The sequence below is a fragment of the Agelaius phoeniceus genome, chromosome 1, assembly GCF_051311805.1.
Source record: "Agelaius phoeniceus isolate bAgePho1 chromosome 1, bAgePho1.hap1, whole genome shotgun sequence".
In the NCBI taxonomy this organism is placed as follows: Eukaryota; Metazoa; Chordata; class Aves; order Passeriformes; family Icteridae; genus Agelaius; species Agelaius phoeniceus.
Genome location: NC_135265.1, coordinates 45,570,544 through 45,593,230, shown reverse-complemented (window position 1 = coordinate 45,593,230; position 22,687 = coordinate 45,570,544).

Sequence of the window (22,687 nt, the reverse complement as noted above, 5' to 3'; positions counted from 1 at the left end):
CAGCTCCTGTTTCTTGAGTTATCCTCAGGGAATTTAGATGTCCTAATGAGAAGCAGGAGCTCACTATTGTTCATTGGCAGAGATATATCATGTCTTTGATGGAGAAACTTCTGAAAGCACATACACATTTAATGTTTTATTCCAGATTGAGTGAGAAATTGAGGAAAAAGTAGTTATGAATAGATGTAAAGTTAGGGATTGGCAGGTAAAAAAAAGAGCCTCAGAGCCCTAAGTCTGAAGCAAAGAAGAACATCTGAATAGCATCTGTGAATGAGGGTTTTCTTTGTGTATAGGTGTCAAGTCTGGTACTTTCTACAGCTGCCTATCTCCCTTAAAACACTTTTTCAAATGATGAGAAAAGGAGAAGCCTTATCACTTGTTACTGCTTACCTTAATGCAATCCTAAAGCTTCCAGCTCCTTAATGCTCAGTTTTATTTTTTGTGTAATTAATCTTTGGCAGCATTTCTTGGAAGTGGGCACTGAAATAGCTGTGCAACATATGCAAGTTATTTTTATTTAATTTCCAATTTTTGACATATGCATTCATATTTAGTTACGTTAATTATAAGTTAATATTCATGTCCTCTGATAACAGGGCATGAGTTTAACTGCTTTAAATTAGGACAACCTCTCAGAGTTCAGTGACACTACCCCTGAATTTTAGGATTGCCCTCTGCAATGTTAATCGATACAATCTCATTTAATCCAGGCCCCTGGATTCAACTCATTCATTAGATCTGATTCTGTCCTGTCATGCATGATTTTTCTGTGCTGTTAGTAAAATAAGATTTCTAGGGCACTTTCTTCAGAACAAACTGGAGAAGCTTAGTCCTTTGCAGGGAAAATGGAAATAGACAAGGAAGTTGGGGTATCAGCAATTTATGATTTTTTTTGGTCTGTTTGTTTGTGGGGGTTTTGTTTGTTTGGTTTTTGAGTTTTTTGTGCTTTTTTTTTCTTTTACTTTTTTCCCCCTGAAAACAATTTTGATTTTTTTTTTTTGAAAGTAAATGGAAAGATTTTGTCCTGCTGAGAATGCATTAATTATCTTTCTCCATGAAATATACCTTCCAGAACAGAGCTCTTAGTCTTTCAGGATGACACACAATGACTATCAAACATCCTATGTAATGTCCATCTACTCTGGAATCAGTGCTTTGTTCTTTGTTAAATTCAGTTAATATCAAATTCTTGCTTACAGATATGGCATTGCTAGCTTTGGGAGTTGTGTAGTAGTTTCTACACATAAACATGGGCACAGTTTATTTACAGGCAGTGGCTGATTTCTAAGTCAGTACGTTACCAGTGCTGGGGAATTTGATGTATTTTACAAGTGAAGGATGTTAGTAGCCAGGTATACAGTGTAAGGTGTTTTTCATCAGCTCAAAGGCTGGGACATACTGATAGCCAGGTGTTTGGAAGATAGATTACTTGTTGGTAGAATTGCCTGGCTAAGGTTTAGGGTTTGATGTGCCCCAATGATTTAATGATCTTGGACCTGGGGAGAGGCTAACAAAAGCTTGGGGAGAAGGGTGTACCACTGCGGGTGGACACAAAGAATGCAGAATATAAGGGCTACAAGGATGTTGGCAGAACCCCCTAGATAAGGGGGAAACTACTAAAGCCAACTCTGCAACTGTGCTGAAATCAGCTCAAGCTGAAAAGGCAGGGGGAGATTACAACCACCACCTCACAGACCCCAGACTCAAGAAACCCACCAGCCCAAGAGAAAAACTGAACATGTTATAAGTAAAAGTTAAGTTATGTTAAATTAGGGTATAGTTCAAGTATGTTGTATTAATTATGTTATATTAATTGTATTATGTTGAGGGGGTCTGATTAGAATGTTCTAAGAGAAGGGTCCAGGGTTTGGTGGAATGGCGGTCTGGTGGGGCAAGGCAAGGTCGAAGAGGGATTGGATGGGAGATCTGACCAATCGTTCGAAGCCCTGCAGAAACGATTGGTCCAGAATGAATGGCGTTAAGGACCAATGAGAAGCCTGGAAATGGACCAATCACCATGAGGATCCAAAATGGACCAATCCTGGACTCGAAGGGGGCTATAAAAGGGGGGAGTTCAGGTGTTGTCGGGGTTCTTCTGTTTGGAAACTTGTTTTCTGGGGACAATCTAGGGCACTTCGGGGTAGCACACTGTTTTGTTTTTGGCTTGCTGTGTGGATGCTTGGGCTTATCCTAGGTACTCTGTTCCTTGCAGCTATTTTAATAAACGAGAACCTCTTTCCCCAGAGAAAGTTTGGCCTCGTTCATATTCATAACAAACATGTGGCTTAATTAGCATGAGAAGAGAGGGAATTATTTAACCAATAGAAGATAGAATACTAGTTATTAAGAGAACTGTGTAACTTGTAGCCAAGGAAACATTAATGCCTTTGTTTGCTAAAATATATAAGTAGTGAAAGTTTCGATAATCATGGTGCTGGCTTTGTGAATGTGGCCCACAGCACCCTTTTCTGTGCAGAACTGTAAATAGATCAGATGCCTTGATTCTGTATGGGGATTGGCCTCTTGCACCCTGGATAAAAGAACTTCTTTGGGACAACAATACTTGTGATACTCTGAATTTATTTTTTTCTATAAATTAAATAGCCTGCTTGGGCCAGGTCGTGAAAACTGCTCATGTGACTTTTCAATGTATGCTGCTAGAGCAATGGCTACTGTTTCTTATGTGTGGCCTCTGGAGTCTTCTGGGTATGTTCTAAATTGTAACTCTTATTCCTTTAAATTTTGGACCCACCCACACTGAGTTGAAAATTTTTTTCTGAGACAGTATAGCCCATTTAGAGTCCATCATGGTGTATGTACCATTTATGTTTCTTTTAAAATGATTTTGTTTTACCGAGAGGTCACCAGCCTCTCAGTATCATTAGTTTCTGCAGTCATTTTCAGTATCCTGGATATTTTTGTTCAGTACTAAGTGATCCTATATCACTATTTACTCTAGGACTGCTTAATCTGCTGATCATCACAGATCAAAGCATTGGTGCCATTGACAACCTCTTCAATTTTTAAAATTGATCATATGTTTCTGTCCTTGCCTAAAAATTATGATTGCCATTTCATAGACTCTTATCTAGCAATCTAAATCCCTAATCTAAATTCTTAGTCAACTTTACTTAATTCCATGAAAACAGGGTGTTGAAAAGCATTCAGGGACCTTCTCAAGGCATTATAAACCATACTAACAAAAACATTTTTGGTCATAGCACTCAAGTTATTTCTGATTTAAAGCTGTATTCTATAAAGGATTTTGCTTTACTTTGCATATTGCTCTTGTGTCTACTGAACTGATTCTTTATTATAATTTTCACCAGCTTGCCTAATGTGGAAGCCAGATTCCTGACTGGGCTGGTTTTCCGGATCACACAGCAAGCTTTTTTTTGGAGATGGTGTCTCTCTATGAATGGCTTCTTCCCTTTTAATTAATAAACTTGTTCATGGCTAATAAACTGTGATTAATCTTATCCGCACATCAGTTTATTTTGTCTACTATTGAGCAGTGTACAGGAAAACAACAGCTCCTCAGGTTGATAGTCATTGGAGGAGAAACTTAAAACTATAATATATTCTGATTTAGTTTTTTGGGTTTCTCATATTTCCCCTTGGAATAAAGCAGAAATTTATGCAGCCACTTTTCTCCAGATGCTGCCCCTTGTAATTAATTTATTTTGCAATCTGTTTTTCTTGATTTTGGCAGAAATAACACGTTACTTTCATCTGTCTATTTGAGAATCCTTCTCTAACAAGTCTTTGATGCATTTTCTCTTTCTCTCCCTCCCTCCTTATAGAACCCTCAGTTCTTCTCTGTTTCATTGGATCATGTGTTTTTGTGTCTGTATTCCCAGAAATGGAAAAATGCAGGTAATGCCTGAAGATGTGAGTACCACCTCCTTTGATCTGTTCTCTGCTTTGTTTAGACCAAGGAATAGCTTGAAAATCAATGTATTTGAGAGTTACTACCAGCCTCTAAGACTCAAATCTTCCTTTTAAAATGGACCCAAACCAAGAATTCAGGCTACTACTTCAAAGCTGATTTGTCATTGGGCCAGAACACAGCAGCAATTTAAATATAATACAGATATGAGGAAGTTGGAGTAAACATTTTCATGTTTAGGGTTTGTACCTGCCTGTTCAAAGCAGCATCTTGATGTGCTCTTCCAGGTGCCTGGCACGTCACAGCCACTGCTTTCCTCCCAGCTGCCTTATACCTGAGGAAGGAAACTTTGCACCTGGCACATTCCATCCCAAGTTCCATCCCTTCCGGCCCTGGAAGATGCTCAGCTGAGCATGTTGAGTGGGGCTGGGCACTGGCTAAAGGTGCTACTGGCACCCTCTGGGGTGAGGCTGTGTCCAGCTGTACCCCCAGACACGGTCTGAGAGCTGGTGGCTGGGCACCGCTCTCCCTCATGCCAGTTGGAGCTGGCAGGGTGCTCTGGAGCCAGTGCAGCTCTGGGGCATCTGTAGGAGAGCCAGGCCCTGAGAAAGCATGAGCTGTACACAGCAGCTGCCAAGGAGCAAGTCCTCTCCAGTCTGCTTCAGTCCAACAACAGCAAGTTTAATAAAGAGACAAAAAATCGGTCTCTTTTCTAGTCTTCTATGTGTCCTGACTGTCCTAGATAGAGCATTTAGAGATAAATAAACCAGAAAAAAAACCCCAACAAACTTTTCTGCAGAGCAGATCTTCATGCAAGTTGTCACATGGACAAAGAGGCTGACTATAAATCTGGGCACTGACTATGTTGGAGGGTGTCTGTCTGTGTATTGGTGTGCAAGTGTGCATAAAATATCAGTATGAAATGTTGACAGGAGAAAAAACTGTTGTTGCAAAGCCTGAAATTTTTTATGTTACTTTAAAAACAGCATTCAAGGGTGTAAAACCCAATTTTTTTCCCTATGCATTAGTGCTCCTTTATGCATGTAGCAGTATACCTTCCATGACCACAGCTCATCTATTTTGTGCAATAAACTGCCCTCCCAAAGTGATGCAATCAGAACCAGTTATTTTTCTATGGGATACAATCAGTATTTGCAAGTCAGTACCACTAATTCATTCCTTCCACAAATGGTAATGGGGAAGCAGATCATAAAACACACCTGAGAATCTTTCCTCAAGAAAAGATAAAGCTTTGTGAAAACAGAACGTTTTCTTCTGGGCTGTGGTGAATGACAATCACGAGGCGAAGGTAGGCTTCAGGCTGGGACCCTGAAGCCTTTAGATACTATGTTCCTAGTGAATTGATGCATTTCAAGTAACATCCTGCTTCCTTAAGCCTAGACATGATAAACTATTTAAAACAGGCCAGCACCTTTGAAAATCATGTTTTGCTTTTGGAAACATACAGCCTTGTTTTCAAACCTTGGGAAAAAGCCCAAGAACTGAGGAATCTGCTGAGTTATTGCAGAGTGTCTGCAGAAATATTGTTCGATGACTAATGCACACAGGAAATCACTGATTACTGTATAGACTTTCCCAGGAGCACCTAAAAGCTTCTAAGACCCCCAAGAATGGCCAGAATCTCCCTACTGTGCTCCAGCAATTTTCCCCTTGAGCCTCTCCTGCACCCCTGCAAGTGCATTCATATACAGAAACCAGACCACAATGAAAAATCTCTTTCCTACTATTTATCTTCTCGGGAAACAATTTGGGGTGTACTAATGGGAGAAGACCTTACAAACACTGATTTTGAATGGTGTCTTCAAAGAAAAATGGAAGTCTGTGATAGAGCTCCTGAGAGATGTAAGGCAGGTATCACTGTATGTAGTTTGAGAGGCAGAAGCTGGCTTCAGTGTGGGCAAGCACATTATGCTCTGTACCTTCTTCCTCATTGAGAAGGAGGCCTTATTCTGTAGCAACTAGGACAGACTGTCCTCTGGGTTCAGGGAACAGGTGCTATTGTCACCTAACACCCTAAACTCTGTTGCCAGTGAAATACTAAATGGAATCAACAAAGGGTCCTTAGCTCTTTCTAACGTCTATAAAGAGCTAAAGCAAGTTTATGAGGCATTACTAGAGACAGCAAAATTTATTCTAAGATACATCTTATCTTCATTTCCCTTTCAAAAAAAAAAGTTTTTCTATAAAAACCTTTCAGTTCAATCATTAAATTGTTTCTAATGGCATATCTTAATCCTGCAGTAGATATAATTGATCAGAAAGTATAGAGAAAGCAAAGCTGTGCCAGCCTGTTAAAAAAAAAGTGCCAGTCACAATATTGAAGAAAGTATTATATTGAATCCTGAGCTTCCCATATCAATAGGGCAGCCAGAATGCAGTACCATTGATGAACTTGTAATCCAGAATGAGGATTAAATTTACAACATGGCCTTCTCTTCCCGGCCCATTAATTCCACAATCATCAACTGTTTATGGCAGCCTAACGTCAACATGCATCTTGTGCAAGACAGCAAAGCAAATGGTCGAGCGTCAATGAAGATTAGGGCAAGGACATGCACTGCTTGGTGTTTACAAACATCTCATCAAGACATCTTTAAAAAAACAAAGCCAAACCCCACATTTTCAAATATAGATGGACACAGAACTATGGCTCTTGACGTCAGTGATCCATTCACAAGATAAAAATTCAGCTTTAAACTGCTCATTAAAAGCAAACAGTGTCATTCAGGGGTGTTGAAGGGAGTTGAGCCAAACTGCCCAAAGCCTTTAAAAAGTAAATGCTGGTATATATTGTCTTTCCTTTTTAGATGCTAAGATCTACAAATTAAATTACTTAGTTTTGATACTCGTCTTTAGCTTTAAAATCTTTCAGTCCACCTGTGTAAAACACAACTGAATTTTCTATAGATTTTCTAGTCTTCTTTGTGTCCTGACTGTCCTAGATAAAGCATTTAGAGATAAATCAGAAAAAAACCCAAAAAACAACAAACTTTTCTGCAGAGCAGATCTTCATGCAAGTTGTCACATGGACAAAGAGGCTGACTATAAATCTAGGCACTGACTGTGTTGGAGGGTGTCTGTCTGTGTGTTGGTGTGCAAGTGTGCACAAGATTGCATTGTTACACAGAATGTACTGTTAAACTGAGGCCAAAAGGTCCAAGATCTCCTGCCTGATATGTCATACCTTTGTATTGAATTAGCGAGCACATGTAGGAATAAATGAGGATAGAAGTCAGGCTGGAATTGTCATTAAAATGAAAAATTTTAAAAAGAGAGAGAGTAGTTCTTTAAGTTCTTTCAATAATTTCACAGGAAAGTATTAGAAATCTAAACTACACAGTACACAGTACCAAGCTATCCCCAAATCCTTAGCAGTTCCATTTTAAGGTCTGTAACTTAAGGTTCTCTAAACACTTCGTAGCAGTGGTGTGGGTTTTTTACATTTCCCAGTTGTAACTTTCCTTAGAAAATATGTTTTCTAAAAAAACCTGAGTTTGCTTTTCTCTTTGTGACTTATCTTTAGCCAACCTTGTTTGCTATATATGTAATTTTTTTTTCCTACTGGACCTTTTTGGGAAATGGGGTAATCAAAACTAGATAATGTATTAAAATATGGGGAAAAGTATTTATGCTGGTAACATAACATGTGGTATGTAACTTTGTTTTCTTCTTGTTTCCTTTCACATAACTTGTCATACTCTACTTGCTTTTTTAACACCTCAGACAGTTTTTTAAGATTAGTGTTTTCTACCATTTCTTCAAAAGAGCTAATGCTTGTCCAGTAGAATTATAAAAGCAACAAATTTAAAATAACTCAGAGAAATAAGTTTAAGCTAGGAGAATTTGCACCTCTTTGATTGGGTCCTTATTCAGAGTGCAAAAGGAGAAAAACCATGCCAGGATAAGAAATTCTTTCAATGAAAAAAAAAGGTGGGGAGGGGTGGGGGGAAGGAATAACAAGCATGAATGTTGCAATAAAATTTTTCCCAGAGGAGAAATTTCCCCAGAGCAATAGCTCCCTATAACTTCTAATGTGCTCTTTTATAAGATCCCTTCTATTTCTGACATCCAGTTTTCCTGGAATTAAGGGGTATCTTTGTCATTGGAAGTGAAGTGATGTAGAAGAACTAACTGTGAATGCTGATAAGCATTTTCCATTTCATTCCCTTTCAGTAGAAGAACACCCATGAAATCTGGAGGTCGAGTACAAAATAACAAGAAGTTTCTGAATGGAGCACCAGGGGATATTTGCAGCAAACCATTCCAGTCTGTTCTATAATCCAATTTATCATGGACAAGTAGTGTAGATAATAAAGAGGTAAAGTTCAGTACAGACAGTACAATATAGAGACTTTGTACAGAAACTCTGCAGTCATTATATAGCACTTTATTTTTTTAAATGTCTGTGTTATGTACAAAAATATCCTTCTCAAGGCCAAGACTTTCTGTGGTCTGGAGGCTTATTTCATGTGGAATGAGTGAATAACAATCTGCACCCATAAGGAAGTTGCATTTTCTCCCACAAGGAGTCCTGGTACCATTCTCAGCACAGTCAGTGAGAGGTTTTTGATGGTCTTGATCACATCCTGCAGTAACCATCTTGCTTTCTGCCCATGGAGTGCCCAACAAGTAACTCTCCTGTTGTCTCAGGTGCCTCAGTCATGTGCTGCTCTGTAGATGAGATGAATGTAGCTGTACACAGCTGTGCTTTCAGGAAGCTTGCAGGTAATGGACAATCAAAATCAGTTATATGGATTGTAGTAGAAGCACAAAATAATCCAATATAAATGGATTGTAGTAGAAGCACATAGGCATTGCTGAAATCTCATTGCAGTTTTTTCAGAATTTGCTTCCCTTTCAAAGCAGGCTCCCAACCCATTCATTTTTATTATATTTCCTGCTTGTCTGTTCAGCTCAAAAAAGCTTTTTAAAGCATAAGAAAGAAATAGTGTTAGCAACATTATAGATCTTTCTGCTAGGTAAGTCTAATAAGAATTATATTTGCAATTTTTCCCAAAGCCAAAGAAATCTGTTTGACAGTGGTATTGTCAGCAGTTATGGAGATTGATACCTCTGTCAAATGTTTGTTTTTAATATTTAAACAGACTGTGGATTCCAAAAGAATTAACATTAACTACATCTGAACCCAGGGTGCGTAGACAGGAACTAGGACTGGCACTCCACCTATACAGGGTGTCTGCACTTTCAGAAGGATTTGTACTTGGTCATGAGTATTGCTTGACAGGCACATGAGTATAAATGAAAAATAAGTAAGTCCTTTCTCTGTGGGGCCAACACAGGATTTGCCACCTGAAAGCATTTTTTTTTCTCAAGCTGGTTGTTTTGGTGGAGGTTTGAAAACCTGCAGTGTTTCAGAAGTGTTGCTTCCTCTCAAGAGGCTGCTAACAAATGATCCAAAGCAGAAAATTTTAGAATTCCTGAGTTGTTTCTGCTTTCCTGGACAGACACTGAAGTGGGTCTAATCCCACATGTGTTGTTTGTACAGGCAGTGCCATTGATGCAAACAGAGTATGTGCAAGAGGTGAGCAGAGGACCAGAGGACAGTGTCTGTCCTGCTAGATCACAGGCTAGTGGCTGAGGCTCTGGAGTTACACTTTGATTTCTTTATGCAGTTTGTTTGACAGAAGAATAAACAGAAGGACTCTTTCTGGCAGTCCAAGAACATGAGACAGGATGCAGAGGGAGTTGTTCTTCCAAAATGTCTCCTGAATGTATGGACAATTCCTCAGTAAGATGATTTAATCATGAGTTGATCGCTGTTATTAATCTCCATTAAGGTAATAATTTCCAAAGGGGTCAGTTGGTGATAAATCTCCATTGACTCCAAAGACAGCAGAATGGTCATTCTCTTGAAAATCTAACCTAGGAGATTAAAAATGGTCAAATTAGCAGTTTGATGCTGTCTTTTCTGAAAAACTAATTTCAGATTAACCTGATTTCAATAAGATCAAGCTCTTCCTCCAGAAAAGACCTCCATTATGACAGGACATACAGTCACATTAGGTAGACATACCCACAGGTGTGTGCTCTACATTCCAAAGCTGCAGTTGCCCATAAAACAGGAATGGTTCCAGTGGGACAGTGAGGTCCAAGCAATAGGTCTAGGAAGGAAAGTGTCCTCACATGGACAAGGCCACCCAAGATGCAGGATAAGAAACATGGAAAATAGATGTGGGAGAAAAGCATCTTGGAGAGAATGCAAAGGCAGTAAGGAACAGGTGGTTAATATGAGGTTGCAAAGCTGCAAGCCAAGGCAGAAATTGTCCTGGATTCTCCCATTGGCTTTTTTTGTTCTGGTTTGTTTGTTTGTTTGTTGGTTGTTGGGGTGGTTTTTGAGGAAAAAATATCTTGTAAGTTTTTTATTAAAGAATGTCCCAAAGCTCAGTCTGTAGGTTCTGAAGTGTACCCTAGAGAGGGATATTTCCTCCCCTGTGTCATCCCAGCTGGTCATGGAAGCACCACAAATCCTGATTACTGCTGGTTTCTTATCAGGGTCTCCTGTACATGGTGGTGAGTACTTGTGTGGGGGCAGGAGGGAAAGGGCCTTCTCCTCATGGTGCCAAACATGAACTAGAAACTATTCACAGACTCACAGCATGTCTGAGATCACTGAGACCTCTGGAAATCAGCTGGTGCAACACACCTGCTCAGAACAGGGTCAGCCAGAGCAGGTTTCTCAGGGCCATAGCCACTCAGGTTTTGAATATCTCCAAGAATGGAGACTCTCCAGCTTCTGTGGGTAAGCTGTGACAGGGGTTGATGACTCTCACAGTCAAAATGGTTACTTTTCCCTCACGTTTAAGCTTATTTTCCTGTCTGTTTCGATGAGGTGGGGGCCCCACTGGACTGATGTGTTGCTAAACAGGTCTCTGGCCAGTGTAAAAGGCCAAGGTAATAATACCTGCCTATCAGATGACAAATTCTGTCTGAGATGGTATAGCAGAGGCAAAAGCAATTTTTCCTCAAGGATGCATGCTCTCATGACAGGCTTGACAAATACAAATATTTTAAAATAAATGAGCTGTCCATACCCATTCAATTGAGCGCTATGTGGCACTTGTGAATTAAATAATTTTCACACGGTATTTAATGATTTTGACCTTGTGGAAGATCTAATTTTGCTGTGCTGTTCCTGAAATCATGGAGTAGACAAAGCAAATTTGTCACTGTGCAATAACTCTTCTGCTCCAAGATGGACATGGATCCCTAAGTGGCATATGGATTGAAAGATTTACAGCCATGCTCATTTTCAGTGATTTGTACAAACACAGAACTGAGTCAGTTCTCTGAGCTGATGAATACAATTTTTGTGAATTACTTATTCTATCCTTATTACAAATTTTTCAGCATTTGATTCCTCATTGATCAGTTTCATTTGGCATCTTTCCAAGTAGTACTGCTTTACACAGAAAGAGATGAAAGTAATTTCTGGTAGCAGATGTAAAGAAAGATTTAAAATATCATTAATAACTGATTTTTTTTTTAAAATCGTTATTCATCATTTCTCTTTTAAGCTTCCAGCTTTACTGCTTATGATTTGGGCTTGAGGATTTTTCCCATTTTCTTCTCTGCTTGTTAAATCTAACTGCCTAAATTACAATTCCATGTTTTCTGTGGTCTGGAGCTGAGCTGATGCAAGTGTAATATTTTGACATTTCCTGACTTTATTTCTTTTCGTACTGGATAGAGAAAACACTAGATGACCTAGCTGGTCAAATATGTTTGTTGAACCACTAAGACTGAATTAATTGTCTGAACAGCTGCTTTTACCTAATAGGTGGCAAATTTCACAGTTTCTATCAGAGACAAGAGCATGTATGTCTTTCCATGGAATGATAAATCTGAGAATTTCTACAAAATAGAAGTTGATATAAATCTTGTCCAAAGTTCCCAGTCTTTGAAGTGGGACCTGAAATGGGGCTGGGGATCAGTTTCCAGTGCTGCCACTTCTTGACACCCCAAGCTTCACAAGGGACCACAAGAGGTCTGACACTCACTATTTTAATGACTGCATTGTCAATAGCAGTATTTATTGCAATGTTTCTAGCATTTGTCCATATTAGAGTAGTCCAGCTTTGGGGTTGTGTGCTATTCCCTTTTTAGACTTCCTGTGGATTTCAGTGGGTATTAAATCAAATCTTTTCCATCAAAATGCATAAAGGGGATGAGGAAAACAGTCTGAGTCTGTAAGGCATTTAATAGATACTCCCCAGTTAGTATCAATAAGAGCTGGGTGCAGACATATCACAATTTGTAGCAATAGATACATCATTGAAGGAAGAAGGATATTTCTGTCTTAGTCTAATTTTCTCTTGCTGAGCAATTCGGGGTACACATTAATTTACTCAAGCTATTTTTCTAGTTTTTACAATTCAGAGTTTAGAATTGGCCTTGCCATGAAAAAATGATGGAATTGCCCTGCCAAATGGAAACAGGAGCAGCAGTGCTACCTCTGGTCTCCTGAGTATACAGAGAAGGCAAACAGCATTCCTTTATTGTCCTGGCCTAAGGCTGCAATACAAGAAAGACAAAACTCTTCTATCTTAAGATTTTCTTAAGGTTTGCTTAAGAATGCCTTTTTAAAAGTCTCATGCAGAGCTGGTGCACATTGCTTAAAGGAAGACTGCATGTGCCGGCTTAATGTGTACACATAAGACCTTACTGCAATCTTTAATCCCTAATATCTTTGAACAACTCAGCTGCCTCAAGTAAAATATGCTAATTACATTTTACATACCTACCTCGAGGTCTTTTGCTGGGTAATTAAGCTAAATAACTCTGAGCTAAAATAAAATCTACTCAGTTCTCTTTGGTAATAATAACCAGGGATTGTGTCCAATTAAAAGATCAGCAGCTCTAGCTAGAAACAGATCTTGGGAATGGTCTGGTCCTTTTCTTTCTACAGCCTTTGCTGCTATGCTTGAAGTGATTCCAGGTCACTCCTGGAAATGCAGTAGCTCTTAATCTTAAGTGTTCCCTTTTAATTGTGGTTGATTCAGTCCAGGGATAGGTCTTTTCAAGTGGTGAGAAATACATAAAGATGCTTATATATTTCCAGCAAGATAAGGGATGTAATAAACTTACATCCCTAAACTTAAGCACTGTGCCAGAGAGAAAAAAGGGTGATAGTGGTGATGAAGGTCAGCAGGCTGAATGCTATTGGAAAGCTTATGTGCAGAAGTGTCCTGTCTTAATCCTGTCACAAAACTGGAGCAGATGCTGTTGTAAACCTGAATGGATATATGGAGCTGACAGATCTTCTTTGGGCTTGTTGGTTATCCTTCACTCTTCAGGGAGAGGAGAGTGTTCTGCCTCTTGTGCACACAGTCTAAGCAGGCCAAAATTCATCTGCATGAGTCTTGCTAAGTGCTATAGGCCCACTGTTGCTATGGTAACACTGCAAATATTTTGCCTAGCCCAGGGCTTGGTGACCCTGGGGTTTGATGGTGAAGGAGAGCAACTTCAGGTTGTCTGGCCAGGGCTTTACCCCTTCCCTTGCTTATGGGCAGTGACAGCATGTGCTGCTTTGTCTGTGTCCTATACCAGTGGGAATGGATGTAACCATTAAAATAAATGAACAACTCCCTTTGTGGCAGGAAGTAGTCAGGATGCCCATAAAGAAATCTATAGATGCAAACATTTATAGCAGACAGGTAATTTAAGGGAAACTGATATGCTGTGAAGCAGATATATTGATTTATCTCAGGAATAGCATAGCTAAAGGCAGGGGTCTGTTCTTCTGTGAACTGAGATGGCTTATTTTGTCTCAGGTGAAATCAAGAAAACCAGCAAGGATGGCGTGGACAGACAAGTCCAAAAGTTGCTGAAGGCCTAAGGGCAGAAAAAGGAAATGAAGCACAAGTTATGTATGTTTCCTGGGAGAGGGTGCCAAACAATTGTGTCTTTCTCACCTGGAAAAACCTTCCAAATAAATATTTTAAAAGTCCCCTTGAAACTCAACTGAATATTTCAGCAAGTGAGGTGATTCTCTTTTATATTTTCCTGGTAAATATTTTACTTTGCTCACATGGATACATCAAGTGAGAAAGGTTCCTGTATTTTTTGCATCTGTCTTACTGCTTGTATAAGCTGCCCCAGCTTTAATGTTTTGTCAACACTGTGAAGGGGTAAATTCTCCTGGGCTTCTCTTCACCTCACCATTGAAGAGCTAGGAAACTCCACCAGACTGCTAAGCCTTGTTCCTCCAATATCAGCTTTAGGAACATCCCTGTTCATGGGACTTTACCCACTGCCCACAGAATATTGTCCGAGCATGGCCTACTCCTTTGTCCTGACATTATCAGGAGGGAAAGTCCTGAAAAAATTCCACCACGTCTTTTCAGGTGAAATATGACATTTATCTCCCAGGAAGTTTCAATTAACATCTCTAAGTTCTCCTTAATCTAAGATATTTATTCTGGATCTCCAGTGAACAGATCTTGACTCAAACTGAAGAGACAAATAATGCTGGTGATGTCTTCTGGCCATGTTCTCCAGTGCCTGCCTGCCCCTTCTCCCTTTGGGAGAGCTTTGATGTAGTTACTAGTTGCCATGTGGAGGTTGCTCTGATCTCAGCCATGCACATCCTTAGAGCACTTTGTCTTTGCATCCTTCCTTTCTTAATGCTGGTTGTTTTTCCCCAGTAACAGCCAGCCCTATGAAAAGGTGAAAGTTTTGCCGTGCTTGTTCTCCAAGTATTCGGCAACTGCTGCTTACAGGAATCCACAGATGCAAATTGGTCCCTTGAGTGCTTTTATTTCATGTAGGGAAGACTAGGTACCAAAAAAAAGTCTGTCTGAGCTGCTAAAGATGCCATCTGACCTTGGCACTGGTGAGAGGAGCAGGGCTTAAAGCTTACCTTTTTTAGCAAAGTAGTCACTCATTTGAGCAGAATTCCAGGGATGTGGCAGAATTAAGAAACCGGATAGAGGTGCCTAAGGACTTCTGAGAGGGTTAAACTTCAGAATGGGAATCTAAAAAGGAAGCTGAGGAGCAAATAAGGAGCAAAACTAAGCATAAGCATCCTTTTCCTTTCCTCTAAACGTGTTCTGCCTCTACCTGCACATAGTATGTTCTCCAAAGGTCTTTGCCTCTTCTGCCTCATCAGGATATTTAGGCAGGGAAATACCCAGTTTCTTTCCCTGAGTGACCTAGGTTTGGGAATGCTCAGGGATTGGGGGTTGTCCACACCTGAGCAGGAGCAGATCACGCTGCTGCCCATGACAGGAAATCCCGATGGAGCTCTTGAAACAAGGCGGGAGAGGAGACCTCAGTTACACTCTAGAAGCAAAGTTAAGTGTTCAGGCAGGATTTGGGGCTGTATCCTGCTAGTGTCAGGACAGCAGACAATTTAAAAGTTTTACTTACCTCTATGTTTTGTGCATGTGTAAATGTCAAGCTGAAGGAAAACAAAGGGAAAATGTGTTAATATTTTAGCACATTCCTCTGCCTAATACTCCTTCAGCATTTTCAGTGTACACAGAGGGCTGTTAATAAAGAATTTAGCTGCAATAATATATTAGTTTGTCCAAGTGTGATGGCCAGTTTTCTTTTAATTATGTAAACTGTGTTGCTTTCTCAGGCTGAGAAAACCCAAAAGAAGAATAAAAATTGTTTTAGAATTTATTAATTGATAAAAAAAATTTGAAAATAATAATAAATGCCACTTTAGACAATTTTAAATAGCTTTTTAAAGTCAGAACTACAGAAAAATTCAAATTCTATTGTTTATATTTTCCCCCCCAGGTGAAAATGGGGGAGGAAACTAATTTTATATAAAAAAATCAAATTTACTCTGTTAGATTGTAGTGTTAAACATCATCCAACAGAAGATAAACAATTCTGCTATTTGCTAATTATCGGTGTAAAAAGTTTCACTGCATTTGTTTATTATTTAGACTGCTTTTTTTCAGAAAATTCAAATATAATTAAATAAAATTTCAAAATAGTTATGTACAGAACATATGAGAAATGAGCCCAGCTATACTGTAAAAGAAAAGCTTTTTACCTTTTTACAGCAGGAAGAATCAGTAGGAATTATTCCAGTTTCTGCTTGACTGGCTGAGCTTTGCACAATACAGGCTGCCAAGCAAAAGAGACAGCTAGTTCCTCCAAGTTCTGATAGGAATAATGCTAACAGCTTTCTTTCTTCTTTCTGTTTTTCAGAGAGGGATTAAAGCAAACAATTGGTGTATCATCTTAGACTCCTAGGCATTTTCTCCTTTGCTTTCCTTACCTCACACCTTTTGACAGTGTCTGGTTGATAAATGTACAGTGTTTCAGATATGTTTTTTTTACCAGCTTTCCTAGCAGTATGTTTCAAATCTTCCTGTGTTTTTTAGAAACCCTATGCCACATGCCATATCATGAATGGAGTTTGTGACAAAGAAACCATCTGATGCAGCAACATGTATTTTTTTATGGTGGTGCTTGGCTAAGGGATCATTTTAATGCCACTTTCATAAAGGTTCCTTCCTCCATATTTCCACCTTTAAATACCATGCCTGTAAATTTATGGTGCCAGTGGAGGTTTAGTGATAATGGTTCAGAAGCAGGGTATGGCAAGAAAGAGCTTAGGAACATTCATATCCTCCATTTAGGATATGAAATTATTGCAATCATTAAGTAAAAATGAAACCTTTTGTGTAAAAAGATGTGAAAACCCAGCAAAGGTAGATGTTCTGTATTTCTGAAGTTATAATGAATTGCTGAATTATTCCACACCCTTGACAGCTCAGATTTGTTGCCCAAAACTATACAAAAGAGAGTTAATGGAGCCAGAGCACTACATACAGAGTTACTGTTTTAAAAATTGCTTTTAAAATGTGAGTGAATGCAAGTCCCTTATCTATATGAAAATAGATGGAAATATATTCAGTGCATTTATGGCGTATGAAAGGTTGTATTTAATGTTAACTGGTCTTGACCTTTAGACTGAAATTTGCATTTGATTTTCAATGCCTCTGAGAACATTTTACTTCCTGCACTAATTCCCTTTCTAAACTGTGAGGACTGCAGAATCTGTTGCAATATTGATCATTTTACACTGCTGCTGGTAACTTCTCAAGGCTTTATAGAGTTAACTATTGTTTTGAAGTCAAATTATGAATTTTGGATCCAATGGGATTATATAGGCAATAGACTTGTTCAAAATGAACACATTCCTTGTGCTCTAAATAGTCTGTGAGACTGTGACTGCTCCTTGAGAAGGTTTATTATTATGTCATGGCTGAGCTTGGGTTCACACCAAGACATAGCCTAAAAAATAAAGTCTTACCAGATGACATAGCCTTGGACTACAATAAGGTGCTTGAAGTGTCATTTTATAATCCCTTTTAAAAAATCAGTCACTTAGACTTTGTAGTCACACTGCATTTATGTCACACACATTTTATGTCAAACTGCATTTCCTGTGTCTCTGTGCACAATTTCATGTTTCATAAGCAGTCATTCATTCATTCATGTATTCATTCTTTTCTAAATATTTTCTGTCTCTTGTGTAGAGTATAGTAAACTTATTGCCACCTGCATCTTAACACCACCACCTCACTCAACCAGTTTGACATACTCTAATTCAGAACAATCATTCTCCACCCTCATTTAGCATTAAATCCAGTGAAGTCCACTTCAGATTTGAAGAAAGGCTTTTACTTCCTAAAGCTTGTCTGCTTTTTTCCCCTCACTCATGTCAGTACCAATATCTTTTCACAGAAGGTATCATCTCCTTGATTAATTCTTGGCATTAAAAAGTGGCACTTGAAGATCAGGACCTCAGAGTGAGACAAGGCACTGCTCATACACATTTGCTCATATACATAATTAGCATGCTGAATAACTTGGTATGTCTACAGCTCTTGATGCTGTGCTCACTTTAGAATTACCAAATTGATGGCTGGTGTCGTTAGCACAGTGAGGTCTGTGGGCTGCTGCATTAGACAATAGACTGCATCACCCACATTACACTTGGGTTCACTTGCACCTCATGAAAGGAACAGGGATGCTCTCAGAGGCTTGTGTGGAGGTGTTACTTCAGATCAGATCTCAGTTCAGGATGCATCAGAAATTAAAAATAATGTTATAAGAAAATAACTCAAAATGAGCTACTGTGCTGATAAGCTCAACAGAGTAGTACCCAGCCAATTGCATTGTGAATAATGCAGGTCAAGCAACAAGGGGAAATGACCTGTATTTAATAAATTTAATTTGTGATTACACAATACTGATAGCCCTAATTGAATAACTTATCCAATACATATTCTTACTACTCATCAGATGTATTCTCTCAGGAACAGTAGCAGTATTGAGCTTATATACTAAATCCAGAAAAGCTATTTACAATATGTATTTGTGGTCATATTTGCTGAGTAGTGTAACTATAATACAACATAATAATAATATAACTATTCCAAGCAGGAAAAAGCAATCTTACTGGAAAAATTACACCACCTTTATTTAGCAGCACAGTAACATGCAGACTTGTCATTAATATCATCAACAGGAACTTGGCTGAGAAGTCAGATTTAAATCACAATGTTTAAGGCTTCCCCCACCCTCTTGGCACTGGGCAATTCCGAGACTGTTCCACAGAAGCATGATGTAATGCAGTGCAAGCTACAAAACAAGATCTAGGGTTTTTTTCTTATTTTGGAAATTGTTTCCTTCCCTGTCTTTTACTTAAAATAACTACATGGGACCTGTCCATGAGAGATGTTATGGTGATCAGCATGGCAGCAGCCAGTAGTTTGTGTAAGGGGGTAGGATTTACAAAGCTGAGTTAGAAATTCTCTGTTTGCAGAGGATGCAGATGTCAGGATGTTTTTTATATGAATGTAGTGCATAAATATGGCCACACAAACACATCAGAAAATACAGAGGAGCAAGTATGGCATATGGTGGGACACCTGCTTTTTACACTACCCCCACCCAAGGTCAGAGCACTCTCCCAGGGAGTGAAGGAAGGGAGATGTCCCTCCTGCTTTGGCCACAGAGGTTTTGGCTGCACACACTCCTACCCAAAGAAATGCCCAGCCTAGCTGCTATAGGTACTGAGCTGGAACTGGGCAAACAGGGCCAAAATGGAAGGGGTGGCAGTGTCAGGCTGTAGATGAGAGGGGAGTTTTCTTTCTGTAGACTATCAGTCTTATAGGAAGTGAAGCCACAATGAACTCCCTAAAAATCTTATGCATTACACCAGTCTGAAAGGAACTCCTACCTTCCTCATCTCAAGTTTTTGATTTTCTTTTGGAAAAGACTCCCAACCCAATCCCCTGCCAAGTCCCCAAACAGTGCTGTTTTTCCTCTGAGCCTTTCAGCATTTCACTTTTTATTGTTCCAGTGCAGCATCTTTCTCATTCTATGTGGGGGATTTCCAGGCACTATTTTCACTCCTCCCTTGTGTTTGCACCCTTCTCCTGGCTAGCACTGATATATTCTTGGCCTCACATTCTCTGGCAATTGACCTGTGAGTTCCTCCTTTTCTGTTATGAATTGTCTCATGTCTGTTCTGCCTTCTGTTCTCTATCACAAATGTTGCCTTCTGTTCTCAGTCACAGTTGGGTTTTTTGTTTAGTTTTGTTGGGGGTTTTGGTTTGTTTTTCTTTTTTTTAAATCTTTTAGTTCCTTATCCCTGTTTCTTCTTAGCATTGTTTCTTTGTGTTGCTTTTGTGCTACAGAAAAATGAAACAAAAATAAAAATACTAAAAAAAGAAATCCAAACCAATAAAAAATGTCCAAGTAAGCTCCCATGAAAATTTGTACTTGCACTGCTTTCCTTTCACTGAGTTTCAACATATAGACACCACTGGCATTAATTTTTTATTGCAACTGACTGCACACTTGCCTGAGTGCACACTTCTTGTCTGACATGCCCCTCCTTGCCTACAGATCCTACAGGCCCTGCAACACCAAACATAAATTATCAGAGAGAAAGTGTTGTTACATCAATCAGTACTGTTCCCTTTTCTACTGATCGGTATATGGCAAAAAACCCCCACCTCCTGAAGCAGAGCATCCTGCTGTTGGTTACCAGCCCGGGAAGGTACTCATTTTCATTATTTATCTTCTGCTCTTTGAAAAGCAGCAGTGTTACTGTTGGGTGAGACTATTCTGTGGTTTGTGAGGTTTGACTATGTTAGAACCAGCCCTGCTTGTAGCTCAAAGCTGTGGGGCAAAAATTGCTTCATATGTGTGAAAAATCCAAACAATCCCCTTTCCCCAGACTGGTACATTTTTCCCTGTTAAAGCTCAGAAAAGCTCTGATAGTCATGGCACTACTTCACAAAATAGGGTGGCATTCCTAATGAAAAACCTGACTGCTTAACTGGAATAAACAGATGCTTGCAAGCCAGTACAAATATTCTAAATTCCCTGGTGACAAGTTAACCCTGCCTGGATGCCAGGTGTCCACCAAGTTGCTCTATCACTCCTCTCCTCAGTTAGACAGGGGAAGGAAAATACAATGAAAGGCAAACCAGACACAACTTGGGGAAATAGGTTTTATTTCCAATCAAATCAGAGTAGGATAATGAGAAATAAACCCAAACCTTAAAAGTGCCTTCCCCCTCCTCCTCCTCCTCCTCCTCCTCCTCCTCCTCTTCTTCCTAGGCTGAAAAGTTTTTGTAAGAAAAAGAGCTAAAAAATGTCAATATGTGTTAAAATATGATATAGGATACTATTAAAGGTTTCTACCTCATTCACTCTGCATGCAGTTTTCCCTCATTTAGAGTCACTGCAGAAGAGACAACTGGATAGTGGCTCATTTGCAGGGGAAAACGTGGTTAGTTTATTTGATATTATATTCAGAAAAAGATGAGTGAGTCAATCAAATAAATTATTTTCATTTGCTCCTTTGATCTCTTCCCAACCTTCCTCTCCCTCAGGAATCTGATTGCTACAAATACTTAAAATCATATGGATGTTTTTCTAATGGCAGCACAGTATGGACCTTGCCATTTGCTGATCCATGCATTGGATCCATAGCAGAACATCACTTGCAGAGAGGAAAACAGCAGCAAGTAATAAAAGGCCAGTTAACCTGTCTTCACTCTTCCTGACTATTAGGGTTTTTTCCCTCTTCCTCTGTTTCATTCCTTCTAAATTTATCTTTGCATCAATGTAGTGTGTTGATAAAGAAGCCCATCACAGCCAAAATGAATTCAAAGATGAATCGAACTTCATCACCAAAAATGGGTTTTTCTACAGTCCCTCAGTTTTTCATCCTTAAGAGGTTAGGACTGCCTGGCTCTTTTTCTCTGTTACATCTCCAAAAGCACATAACATCTTGAAACTGATTTTTTACCTTTCCTTTGTGCTACTTCTTTCTCCCTTCATCACACTTCAGGTATCTTTCTTGCTCCCTACACTCTTGGTAGACGTTTTCCTGTGAGCACTTCTGGAGCCTTTATAAGACAGAAGCTTTGTGAGATGACTGCATACCATAAAAAGCATTGAGAGGTACTGGGCCTGTATTCAGTACCTCACATGGGCCAAGAGGTGACTAAGGAGACCTACAGAAGGAGATGGCCATTACCTGCCACACTGACCCTTAAAGAAAATGCAGGAAACATATTTTCTAGATCCTGAAGTCCATTGTCTGACATAAGAGGGTAACTATCCAGGGTTATATATGGAGCAGGATGGTGAATGTCCTCCAGGAGACCCAGGGGTTCCATAATGACCTCATAGTCTGGAGAGAGCAGACTGTGTCCGTACTTGTTTTGCCAATCAGGATGGCTGCTAATAAAGAAACCCATCCTCCTTTCACTGACAATGACATTGAGATAAATTCCTGCTTCCTCACATGCTCTGCTGTTTTCACAGTTTTGGAAGAAATACGTTGTAAAAATGCATTCACCAGTGTACAGGGAAATTCACATGCAAAAGACACTTCTGCATTGCTGGGATATAGAAATAGTGTCAGAGATTTCAGATTTTTACCTTGCACTGGAGTCTGAATGTTGCTATACTTTTGAGTATCTGCATTAATCAGGACTATAAAACCCAAAGAGAATGATGAATCTCTATGAGAAAATTCCATTTCTGCTGTAACTTGTTAGCACCTGCAGTACAGCAGTGTTGCTGCATTTCAAGGGGTGAATTTATACAGGCACTTTGCTGTGTATTGGTGGGCTTGTTTTCTAAGCTCTATAAAGCAAAGCAAGTGATGCATATCAACAAATTTACCTCTCTTCACCTCACCACCCCTCTGAACTCATATCCCCACTTTTGAGGAAAGCATGAAGAGCCTCCTTCTTTCCAACCATAGCAAAGTTGGTGGCAATATCTGGGTCTTGCTCACAGGCAGATGGCAGCAAATGCCTGGCTGGAAGGGAGCCAGTGAGTGGAGGCTGCTGGTGGCATGACCAGAACCATGTTTGTGCTGGCAGCAGTCATGGTGTCATTTGCTGGTGCCTAGAGTTTCTGGCTGATTCCCAACACAAATGTGGCAGCACTTGGATGCCCTGTGTGAGCTGAGCCTGTTTGAACAGGGCTTCCCTGCTCTCACCCACCATCACCTGCTGTAGATTTGCTTTGAAGAACCCATGTGATTGCTGTGATCAAAACAGTACACTTCAAAAGGCTTTCTTGAAAGCACGTGGCCTGTAAGAACCATTGCCCTGGAGACATATTAAAAATGGAGTTATATATCAAAGGGCAATTGTTTAGGTCAGTTGAAGTACACACAGCCATTTCCTTCTTTCTTTACCCTGGGCTGTTTGGTTCTTCCCCAAAATGTGGCTGAAGTGTCTCTGTGCCACA